The sequence below is a fragment of the Myotis davidii genome, unplaced genomic scaffold (genome assembly GCF_000327345.1).
Source record: "Myotis davidii unplaced genomic scaffold, ASM32734v1 scaffold419, whole genome shotgun sequence".
In the NCBI taxonomy this organism is placed as follows: Eukaryota; Metazoa; Chordata; class Mammalia; order Chiroptera; family Vespertilionidae; genus Myotis; species Myotis davidii.
In genome coordinates, this window is record NW_006294998.1 from 3768351 (window position 1) to 3780441 (window position 12091).

General features: G+C 38.0%; 1 protein-coding gene across 1 annotated transcript in view; it reads left to right on the forward strand.

Moving 5' to 3' along the window:
- Nucleotides 1-12091, forward strand: part of GPC6 (glypican 6) — a 1121458-nt gene that overhangs the window by 163685 nt on the left and 945682 nt on the right. The gene's annotated exons all lie outside the window — the stretch shown is intronic.

Genomic DNA, 12091 nt, shown 5'->3' on the forward strand with positions numbered 1-12091 from the left:
GGAGGAGATACAATTTAGCCCTTTGGTGGCTTAGGACCCAATTGGGTGACTTTTTTTTTTTTTTTTAAGCTTAGCTCTTCCAACCTGAACTGTGTCTCCTCACTTACCTTCTCTCACCTGGGGGCTCATGATGTTTTCCTTGTGGACTTGCCAGGTGTTGCTGACCTTAATTTGATCACCTGATTTTATTTACTTTGTACTGAACTTCTGTGAGTCTCTGTGACTCACACTAGTCACAGAGATCCTGGTAAATGGATCCTGAGTTCTGATTTCTTGTTTTGCTTTGTGATTATTTAAAACTGGAGACCCGGTACACAAGATTCGTGCACAGGGGTGGGGGCGGGGGGGGCGTCCCTCAGCCCAGCCTGTGTCCTCTTGCAATCAGGGGGCCTAAGCTGTCAATCGGACATCCTTAGCGCTGCCACGGAGAGGCTCCCGCCACTGCCGCTGCGCTCGCCAGCTGTGAGTCGTGAATAGCTCTCCCGCTGTGGGAGTGCATTGACCACCAAGGGGCAGCTCCTGTGTTGAACATCTGCCCCCTGGTGGTCAGTGCACATCATAGCGATCGGTCCTTCCACTGTTCGGTCGATTTGCATATCACCCTTTTATTATATAGGATGCTCCTGGTCTGTTCTTGGATTCTATCTAGTTTGCTGCATCAGTTCAGGTGAGAGTCTGAGGTGTTTTACTTATTTTTTTAATCTTCCTTCTTTTCTTTTCCTTTTTTCCTTCCTCCCTTCCTTTATTCTTTTTTTTTCTACCATTCAGCACATTTTATTGAGTGCCTACAAAGCTTGGTACTAAATACTTCTTAAAAAATATAGTCAGGGACCCTGCTTTTATAGTATTTACAATTATTGAGGATGCCAAGGATTAAAAAAAGTAATCGTAGAAATTATTGCAAATTGTGATAATGGCCTTGAGGGAAAAATACAAAGTTTACAGTGAAAAATTCTAACAAGGGTTGATACTGAGTTGGGAAGTTGAGAACTGAAGGATGGTCCCCATATGACTGGTTGGAATTAAGTAAGAGAGTGGGGGAAGGACAAGCCTAAAAAGGCCCATGAGGCAGGGAGAGGTAGGTTCCTTGTAGAATTCAAAGACCACCCTTGTACACAGCTAATCCTCCTCCCTGCTTTTATTCTTGATAGCATTATTCAAAATCTAAAATAATATAAACTAAAATTATTTTTTTAATGTCTTCTATAATATTTTCTTTTAAGATTTTTTAAAATTGATTTTTAGAAAGAGAGAAAGGGAAGGGAGAGAGTGAGAGAGAAACATCAATGTGAGAGGGCAATATCAGCTGCCTCCTGCACACACCCCACCAGGGATGGAGCCTATACCCCGGGCATGGGCCCTGACTGGGAATGGAACTGGCAGCCTCTCAGTGCACAATACAATGTCCAACCAACTGAGCCACACTGGCCAGAGCTCTCTTATAGTATTTTAAGCATGATGAGAGCAGAGCTATTTATCTGTATTGTATGTACACATGCTTTGTTTTTTTATAGCAGTAACCCTGGTACCTAGAATAGCACCTGACAAACAATAGGTTCCTGATATTGTCCACAGTCAGTGGGACTGGACCATGGTGAATGCAGTGAGCCAGAGAGAGCAGGGCATATGGTGGATAGGGGAGAAGGTGAAGTGCGGGTACAGGGGGTCACATTAGACCAGGCTCTGGATTTAGGATTTTATCCAAAGTGAAGCAGAACACTTTTGCTTCATAGCTCAGTAACCTTGCATTAAATATGGAATGTGTCTTAAGTTACCACCATTTTTACCCCCAATAAGGAATTAGCATAATTTATCTTAAGTCACGTTATGCTAGGTTCTACAAAAACACAGTATAGCAGAACTTAGAGAAAGAGGAGATAGAAAAGTTTTAACACAAATCTCTACCCAGGTGTCAAGGAGCTGCAGAGAAATCAACTTCTGAGTAATATTTTTACCTCTTCTTTAATGAATGGACATTTTTTTAAATGAAAGGTATTCCATTATAAGCTTTTAAAAAGCATGGGCTAGTTTATTGTGTGTATATATTTTAAATAATTATGCATATCTATTTATTTATTTATGTACATGCCCTTGGGTTAATACCCATTAACAAGAAACACTAGTCAGATAGAGTAGGCTCCATCTTTATTTTGCACATTAATAAATTAACAGTAAGGTTGTAGGAAGAAAACTACCATCTGAGTGTCATCTGGCAGTTTACATATTTGTCTTATTTAATCCTCACAAAACCCTTTGAGAAAAAAAGTATAAATCTCGACTAGGTTAATGAAGTGGTCCGATGTCACAGAATAGATAAAAGTCTGGATGCAAGGCTAGGTGTTCCTATAATCGGTGGCCTTTTTCATCATATCTTACAGCTAGTGGGGAATTTTCGGCAGCATGTAGGAAAAGCAGTGCTAATAAGGAGTGCAAGTATGTATGAAACTTGGGTCTTATGACCCTTGAGCCATTTCTGCTGTTTTTTTCCATTAAAAGATGATACATCAAGCACTGCAGCTAATTAACTATCCAAGTACGAAGCCAATTTCATAAGCATGAGGGCAGGGCAGGAGAGAGCACTCAAAGTAGTCATCAAGTGTGCTGAACCCTCCAGTCCCAGGTGGGCAGTGAGACCTTCCCCTTCATATTCCTAATGAATGATTTTTTGATCGGTAGAAGGAGAGCCCCGGATGAGATGTTCTCTGGGGTCCCTTTCTATCTCCATTATTCAATGAAATATAAAGTTAATTTTATTGATGCACAAAATACACAAGGGTTGGGAAATGTTGGAGAAACTGGAGTGGCCATGTGGTATGAATCCACGGCTCAGGTGCTCAGCACTGCACTCTACCAGCTGTGGCCACTGTGGGCCTTGACTTCTGGGAAGCTCTACAAACCTAAGTTTTATTCCATACTAGTCAATTAACAACCTTCAAATGCATGTGAAATGAGCCCCCTTTTTAAACCTGTTTGCTCTTCTTGGTCCTTTTTGGGGGTCAGTGCTTCACATATAATTGACTCTAACAGAAGTAAATATAAGCTTACTTATGGGGCTCATTTTCCAAAATAATAGAAATAAATAGGACATTTGATCACTTCCTATGTCTGTGGTTTCCCAGATAATTTAATTGGGTTTTGGAAATCATGTACTTATGAATATACATATCTTAAAAGAACACATTAGTTGGCATTAATGTTTTTTAAAGGGAGTCAAGCCTTCTTTATCAGCTTAATCATGCTAATTGCCCTTTCTCTCTCTCTAAAGTAGTTTTATGAGCTATGTATTTAGTTAACTCAATATGAGCATTTTAGTTGAAAACAAGTATATATAAAACTTCCCTTTTATTAGATATACTTTTGTCTTAATATACCTTTCTTATTGGTATAATTTTGGTGCATTATAAAATAAAAATACTTTTTGTCTTCATGTAATCATCTAGAAATTATCAAGTTATCCTACTGGGGTGAGGGAGAGGGGCATTATTCTGTCTCCCAGAATAATGATTTCTCCTGTGAGCTAAGAGATTATTTCCTTCAAATGACAATTTTGTGGTTCTAGATCTTCATTTAGACTTCCTGCTTCTTTACAACAGTTTAACTTTATTTTTGAATATTATTAACCTCAACAGAAATTAAAGAGAAAAAACCTCGCTATGATTAAGACTCAAGTTCTGGGATTTGATATATTTTTAGGGAGAGTTAGGAAGTGCAGTGGGTCTGAGAGGGGGGAAAAAAAGGAAACAAACAAAACTTCAGCCATCAGGAGGAACCTATAATTAAGGAGGATTGAAGTCATAGAGTAGGCTCAGCAAACTCTGGATTAGGCTTTGACTCTCTCAGTAGATCATAATAAGTGTTATTTTTTCACATTTTTCTAATTTTCCACATTGGTATAAGTTGTGTTGGTATAAGTTGTGTTATTCCAATTAATTTTATAAAAATAAATTATATTAGCAGAGGCTCATTTAAAATAGAAATAAGCATCCTGTTAACTTTATTGTAGAAAGGATGATTTTTGGTAGATTGTTTGCTTCTTTAATTGACTTCCTAAGTTACATTTTAAAATTAGCCTTATTTTTTACTGGATATGTTTGCAAATATTACAATGATTTATAATTTTCAGGAAAATTTTCAGAATTCACTGAAATCTTTTGCCAGATTATTTATCTGAGGGAGGTAATAAAACTCCTCTTTCCTTTAAAACTTTTTTTATATGGTAATAGTACTGGGATTAGAATTTATTACATTAGTGGGATTCTCTAAATGTGATTATTCATTCACTTTTATTAACAACAATAACATTTCTTACAGTCTTGGTTTCTTAAAAAAACACTATCACACAGAAGATATAAAGCCCATTCTGGTTAATCACCTCATTAATTCAATATTTAAAGAGGGTAATAGCAAGACAAGACTAAGCATGGGAAGTTCTTTAATGAAATATGAAAATTAATGAATAGTGAGAGAAGCTAGTTCTATTTGAATTATAGTGTGGATTAATATTTTTCTCTTGGTATCAATTGGATTCCCCCCACCCCCCCATTTTGAGCCAGTGGAATTCCCAGGACAACTGGATTGTGAAATAAAGAAGCAAATATACAAAAGGATAGCTAGCCAGGAATGCATATCATTCTGTACGATTTCCTTGCACAATTCCTCCCCCTCCTTTGACCTGTTTTCTTCTTGGGCTCTGCCTGTACATGTTCTAAGCCCATTTTTTCCGAAACCCAGTGTGTGTCTCTATCTCTTGGCTCATCCATTTTTGGTTGGGGGGGCTGAGGTATTTCATTGGGAAGCTGAGTTATTGAGTGGAAATACCACCAGAGTAAACAGAGAAATGGGCATTAAAAATGGATCAGATTCAGCTGTGTTTCGGCAGCTGTTTTAAAGAAGTTGCAGTACCAGAGTTTGACACTAGCTTGCATATGGCATTAGACAAATCATTTTGCACCTGGGACCCTTAATTCTCTCTATTTATAAGGTCCTTTCTCGATAGAACATTCTCAGGTTCTATTGTAATTATTTTTTATTATCTTGTCCAGGACACTGATGTGAGTTCTCTTGAATGGAACTGGGAACTGGCAGTGTCCATTTATTTCTAGTCTAGAATGTTACTACTGGAAGATTCCTTAAACTCAATAGAACATGTTTGCTTCATAGCTGAGTAACCTGATGACTGACAGTTAAAGGAGATATTGACCAGGATAAAAAAAATAGGGCATATTATGTAAGTTATCTAGTGCTGTGAAAAAACAAAACAAAAACAAACTGCCCCCAAACTTATTGTCTTTGAAACATCAGAAATTTAGTATTTCCCGTAATGCAGTTGCACTGGCTTCTTTATGTGCAGTATCAGCCCAGCAGTCCAAGAAGGTGAAGACAGAAGTTGTAAGGCTTCATGAAGCTTAGGTTCTGGAATTTACAAAATGTCACTTCTCCTACACTCTTCTTGTCAACACAAGACAAAGGACTTATTTTAAGGGTGGGGGAAATAGAGTCCCCATCTTGATTAGAAGAGTGGCAAAAATTTTGTGGCTATGTTTTGTCTACCACACATAGACTATCGTTTTTTTCCTTCAAAACCCATGCCACATAATTAGTTGACACTTTTTTGGCCAAGTTGGTATGCAGCTTTAAAATCCTTTTTAGCACAGTGCTCCAGGCAGCCACCACAAATCAATCAGAATTGCCAAGAGGAGTGAAATGTATCTGCTGTCTGGACTCTGCAGTGAGTTGTTGACAGAGCCTGGATGGAACATTCAGAATCCCTGACTTTCAATCCAGGATCTTTTCTTTCCCCATCACCCTGTGTCCTCACTTCTGGTCAGTTCTTTAAAATTCCTCAGGTTATGTTAGAAAAGTAGCTTATTTCTATCAGTAAAGTTTCTAAGAATATGAATCCTGTCAGGTTTGAACAATGTCATCATGTATTATGTGTTTTCTAAATCATGACATAAACCACTGCTTTAAGTGTTAGCAGTTTTGAAATCACCGTAACCAATGGTATAACTTGGGTCAAAGTGATCACATTTGTATCAGTAATGTAACCATGAGACAGTATATCTCTTGATGTTTTACCACGAGAAAGACATAACATCTCCCATGTAGCCTTCTTGCCAAGTCTAATAATTATTAAACTATTAGCCAAATACAGAACATGAGATATTTCACAAAAGAGCTATTCTGAAATCTTAAGAAGATGTCAATTTCATAAAGATATACACATACATATGTACACAGTGTATGTATACATATACATTTTATTTAGTACTAGGAGAAAGCATGCATTAACTGACAAATTTAAGTGATAGATCTATATAGCTTCATTATATATTTAATTTTTTGAAGGTTAGAAAAATTTCAAATGAAAAAGTAGGGAAAAAAAGTCACCAACTTATATTTTGTGGCTGAGACCATGCCTGACTTTGAGCTATGTGAGAAAGTATCCAATGCCAACTGTATGATTAAATTCAAAGGAATTCAATTGCAGTATGGCACATTTCTAATAAGGCTCGTTTTCTTTACTTATAGACTTACACAAGGAGAGAAATCTCAAGTACAGATAGTTGTTTGACTATGGAAATTGACAGAAAAGTTGACCAAGTTGAAACTGTAATACGTTGTACTAAACGATATTGAGATTTGCCTGTATGTTATGTGGGCATTATGGTTCACAGAGTTATATATTTTGCCAGAAGCCCTGGAGGACAAGGGTTTCATTTCATTCTGCCCAGATTCTGTGAATGACTTTGAGCAAGTTATTTTAACTTGTGTGGAACTCGCTAATCCGATGGCTTGTGTAATAATTAATTACCTAACTGCAAAGTTTGGTAAATAGCTTGTCCCATCACAGTTTTCAATTTTGGAAACTTGTAGAGGATCGTTGTGCTGAGGAGCTAAGGTAGTGTTTCCTCATTATGCACTTTAATTTAGAGATTGTTCTTACGGGATTCTGTGCAAGCTTTTATCCTCTATCTGTGTTATAACACTAAGAGAAATCTACCCGTACTTGGACAAACCTGTTCTCCTGAACAACTATTAATTTCCTTCTCAAGTAAGATTGGGTTTGGGGGAGGAGACCTAGATAGAAAAAAATACGCCTGATTACATTATCTGTGGAAAGATTGTGCCAACTCTGTGCTCTAGAGTTGTAGGTGGTTGAGAGCATATGAAATAATTAGCTACTCTAAACTGTGTTTAATACTTTATAAAAATAGAGCTCTTTTAGAGAAGGCTAAGCCTTCTGTACAGTTAGAGTAGAAAAGGTGAGACATGCTCTTGTGTAACAGAGTTGAGAAGGCATTGTATAGATAAGGGAGACCAGAGAACAAAAAGTCCTGTATGCATGTTCATTATGTGCTCAGATGTATTCGGGAGCAATTCTCATATGGTGACACAAGAGATATAATTGGAGTTTTGTCTGTTGGAGGAAACAGAGCAGTGTTGTTGGATAAATGCAGTGAAAGCAGTGCAAAACTCATTGGAGTTAACATGTGGTAGCCAACAGGGAGAAACCAGTGGTTGCAGAATTGAGGATCCACAGTGGAATGATTAAATTGGAAACTAAGGAATGCATGGTCGCATTATGCTAGGAAAGACCAGCCAAGAACTTTCCTTGGGAATTTTGGATGGAGATGAGTGTTCAGCTCTGAAATACAGACTCTAGCAAAGCATCATTAGGGAAGGGTAGGAGAAGGAATAAGATTCCATGGAGGTAGGAGTTAATGAGGGCTGCGATTGATTAGTGATGTCTGCCTAGGGCATAGTTTAACCCTACAAGCACACATACCATGGTATTATGTATTTGCCATTTCTGAGCTAGAGGGCATAACTAAACAGAAAATTCCAACCTAGGCGATGAACAAAATAATTGGAAACTGGTTTGGGAGAAAGTTGATGATTTACTTTCAGTTACACTTCAATTTGGGGACAACACGTTAAGTACATTTGGGATTACTGTCACTAGTTCCTCCCATGTGTACTTACTAAAGAGATCGTCAGACTAGAGAGAGTGTAGAAGATAGAGCTCCTATGAAGTTCAAATGAATAAAACATTTGCTCTACTAAACTGCTTACTTATACACATATGCATTTTCTTGCAATGATTACTCAGTTCCATGCACTCTAGTTAATTCAGGCAGCATTTTGGTGTACAGTCCCCATGCAGTACTGTCAGCCAGCTGGCAGCTGCACTACCCCACATTAGTGATTTAGATGGACAAAGAATACAGTGATCTTATTTACTCTAAAGTAATCTTCAAGGAACTATAAGCAATAATCATTGAAACTTGATAGCTATAGCAAGGAAGAAACAGTACTTAATTCAGAGATGACCTGATTGGAAGTTGTGCCTGGAATTGAGTTCTGGTTTTATCTTTAGCATACAGGTTCTGTGTATTGGAGCCACTTTTCCTCACTCTGAGCCTTGATTCCATGGCTGAAAAAGGGCAAGTGTTGTCTAAACTAAGGATGGTGAGTGAGTGCTGTCTATCTTCTATCCTGAATCCATGGCAACCAGTACCCTCTCAGCCTCTGATCTTGGATGAGATATCATAGTCATTTCAGCACTCTGTACTGGTTGCCATATGACAAGAAACCTTTTGTTGTCTGTGAGGTAGTTAATCACAAAAGAAAAAAAAAATAACAAGAATACCTATGGTAAGTATTTGTTGAGCTTTTATTATTGTCAGGTCCTAGGCTAAGTAAGCACTTTACGCGTAAAATGTTAAGAGTTATAAAAATCCTAGAGGCCCAGAGCATGAAATTCATATATTTGGGGGGGAAGGGGAAGAGGGTAGTCCTTCCGCCTGGCTTGCACCCTCTCACAGTCTGGGAGCCCTAGGGGGATGTCCGACTGACAGCTTAGGCCCACCACAGCTGCTGTGCTCGCCAGCCATGAGCCCGAGTCAGGGCTTTTGGCTGAGCCCCTGGTGGTCAGTGCACATCATAACGACTGGTTGTTCTGCTGTTTGGTCAATTTGCATATTGACCTTTTATTATATAGGATGTGTTTTTGATTAAGAAAGAGAGATAGTTAAAAGCAAGTCAAATTTAAGGCTCAAATCTGGGATGGAGTATTGACATTAGTTGAAATAATTTAAGAAAATAGCCAGACATGTAAAGTTAAGAAAACAAAATAAAACTCACTTTTCCATTTCTAAAAACCAACCTGGTAGAACATCACCTATTGGTGTTTGACTAAGAGAATTAGTGACTGGATGAATGAATGAAATGGTGTGGCAAGGATTGCCCTCAGTTCATGGATTTAACCTCTTTCTTGTTGGATTAAAAGCTGCTGACCTGACCCTAACTGGTTTTGCTCAGTGGATAGAGCATCAGCCTGCTGACTGAAAGGTCCCAGGTTCCGGTCAAGGGCATGTACCTTGGTTGCGGGCACATCCCGAGTAGGGAGTGTGCAGGAGGCAGCTGATTGATGTTTCTCTCTCATTGATGTTTCTAACTCTCTATCCCTCTCCCTTCCTCTCTGTAAAAAATCAATAAAATATATTTTAAAAAAAGAGAAATACTGGCAATCATTTCTCTTAGGCTTAAGATACTTAGAGGATCTCTAGACATGCCTTTGTAAATTTTCATTAAAAAAAAAGCTGCTGACCTGTTAATAACTTTATTCTAGAGGTACAATTAGTTGATTCTCTCCACTAAAAACTTTTATTTTATAAAATAAGGCTTAATTGATGATTCATAGGTTGCAATACAAAACCATCAACCACGTATTATACTTCTATCTTCTTTCATCTGCTTGACAAAAAGTGGTTTTGGAAAGCACTTCCATCAATACTCATTTATCTTTATTAAACATAAAGCCTAACTTCATTATCATTCTTACTTAGGGCTAAGGTTTTGGGTGTACATCCAGTGAAAGAGCAGCTGGTAAAGCTATTATAAGTTAATGACATGATGACGGGTCTTAATAGGAATAGTAGACCTGCATTAGAACTGTGTCTTGCCTTAAAGAATATAGACCAATTACTTAAATAAATTATACATAGTTTCAACTGATAATACTTTGAAAAGAAAGGTGAAGACAGTATTTGTGAATTCTGACAGTTGGGATACAAATTTATTTTGTCAAGTCAATTTTCCTTTTAGTTTCAAGGACTACTGTATAATAAATGGACCTACAGAGTATATTAAATTAATGGATTTTATTTTTCATCTGAAGTAAAAAAGAAACTTATAAAGTGCTATCCTAGAATGCCAGGACATTCACTGAATTTCTGGCTCATAATGCAGCTTCTAAAAAGCAATTATAATTCTTATATTAAACTTCTTCCAACGACAGATCTCTCTGGAGTGACTGTCACTGGATTCTTACTTTAGAGAGTGTCTCTTTTCTCAAGAGAAATGATACCCAGCAGCATCTAAAATAGTCCCAGGAAAATTTTAAGCTATGGGAATGTTATCCTACCCATATTTGCAATGATTGCATCTATATATGCCAATGGTATACTCTACCATTAAGACTTTACCAACTTCTGGGGTTTCCCATATCTCATAAGCTCCTATCTGCCACAAAAGTATTGTGCCATCGTCTGCACTATGGCTCTCCCTACTAGATATGGGTCTATTGCATTTTAAGTTAAGGTTCTCACAGCAGGCTGAGTAAGCCCAAAGCTTACTACTATTTCTTGATATTTGAGTTGTGGCTGAGAGTTTAATCCAGCTGCTGAAATGGTCCTACCTTTGTTGGTGCCTTCACCAAAAGACACCAAACCTTCTGGAGACAAGGAGGTAGGTGCTGGGTGTCTGTTAATGACCTGTTTGCCTCCTCAGTGCCACACTGTCAAGCCAATGTCCCATACAGTGTGGATGCAGAGATTGCTGTGACAGTGTCTGTCCGCATCCATTTATTCCCAGCACCCAAGGCAGACTCTTTGGCTGCACTGCATGTCAGGTTGATTATCTTAGTGGCTGGAGACATGGAGCAGAGAGTGAAATTTTTCAAGTGCTCATTGAGAAAGACCCACTTAGTGCAGTCAGACAGAAGTGGGCAGATAAGAAGTTCCCAGGCAGTAGAAGCACAACACATTTCTGATTATTACCATTATTATTATTGTTCTCTAATCAATGTGATTTCCTAGGCACATTCCTAGAAGTCCATTCTTTAATAGAATTCTACAAGAGAAAATTAAAAAAGAAATGGACTTCTCTGTCTTGCTTCTGTAATAAAGATTTGTTGACAAAGCTTCTACATACCAGTGTGACTGAAAAGTCATTGCATTCTCTTCTCTTATTTAGGAATGACCAGACTGAAAAATTCTGCACCAATCACTCTACTGTCTTGACATACTCATTATGTGGAGAGTAGAGATATAAATAATAAGCAGATAGACTCTACTTTTATAAGGGGAATGGGTGATTAACCTCAGCTTCATTGTATATATCATGCTTGACTTATGCCAGTCAATTGCATTTTCAGTGCCCTGTTGAAAGTTAGATGGGCTTCACCTTTTCAACACAATCATAATTTCCAGTTTTGTGTACCTATCAAAGGTACCATTCCATTGAAGAAATCTTTCATAAGACATGCCCATTTATTAATTGAGTTATTTCTGACTCGTAAAAATGAAAAAAATTAACCCAGGAGAAATATGTTTTTCAAACAAAATTAAGCAAAGCCTAGCAGGATATGTTGGCTAGTAGAGTGACAATGCTGATTTGATCCTTTAATTATTTACTTACTGAAAGTCTGATGCCACTTTTTACCTTCTTCCATATACCTGCAATATACCTACAATGACTAACAGACCGTGATGATTAGAAAATAAGTGGCAGGTCCTTTATTACGTTATATCTGGAAACCTGCCTAGATCCTTTGTATAGAAGGCAAACATTTAGCTTCATTTCTATCTTGATACAAGCATGGACTTACTTGTGTGGGAATTGGTGCTAGATGTTATCCTATCTAATAAAAGAGAAACATGCAAATTGACCATACCCCCAAACGCTTCCCATTGGCTAATCAGGGCGATATGCAAATTAACTGCCAACCAAGATGGCAGCCGGCAGCCAGGCAGCTGAAGCAAACAGGAGGCTTGCTTGCTCCAGTGATGGAGGAAGCCAAGTTTCC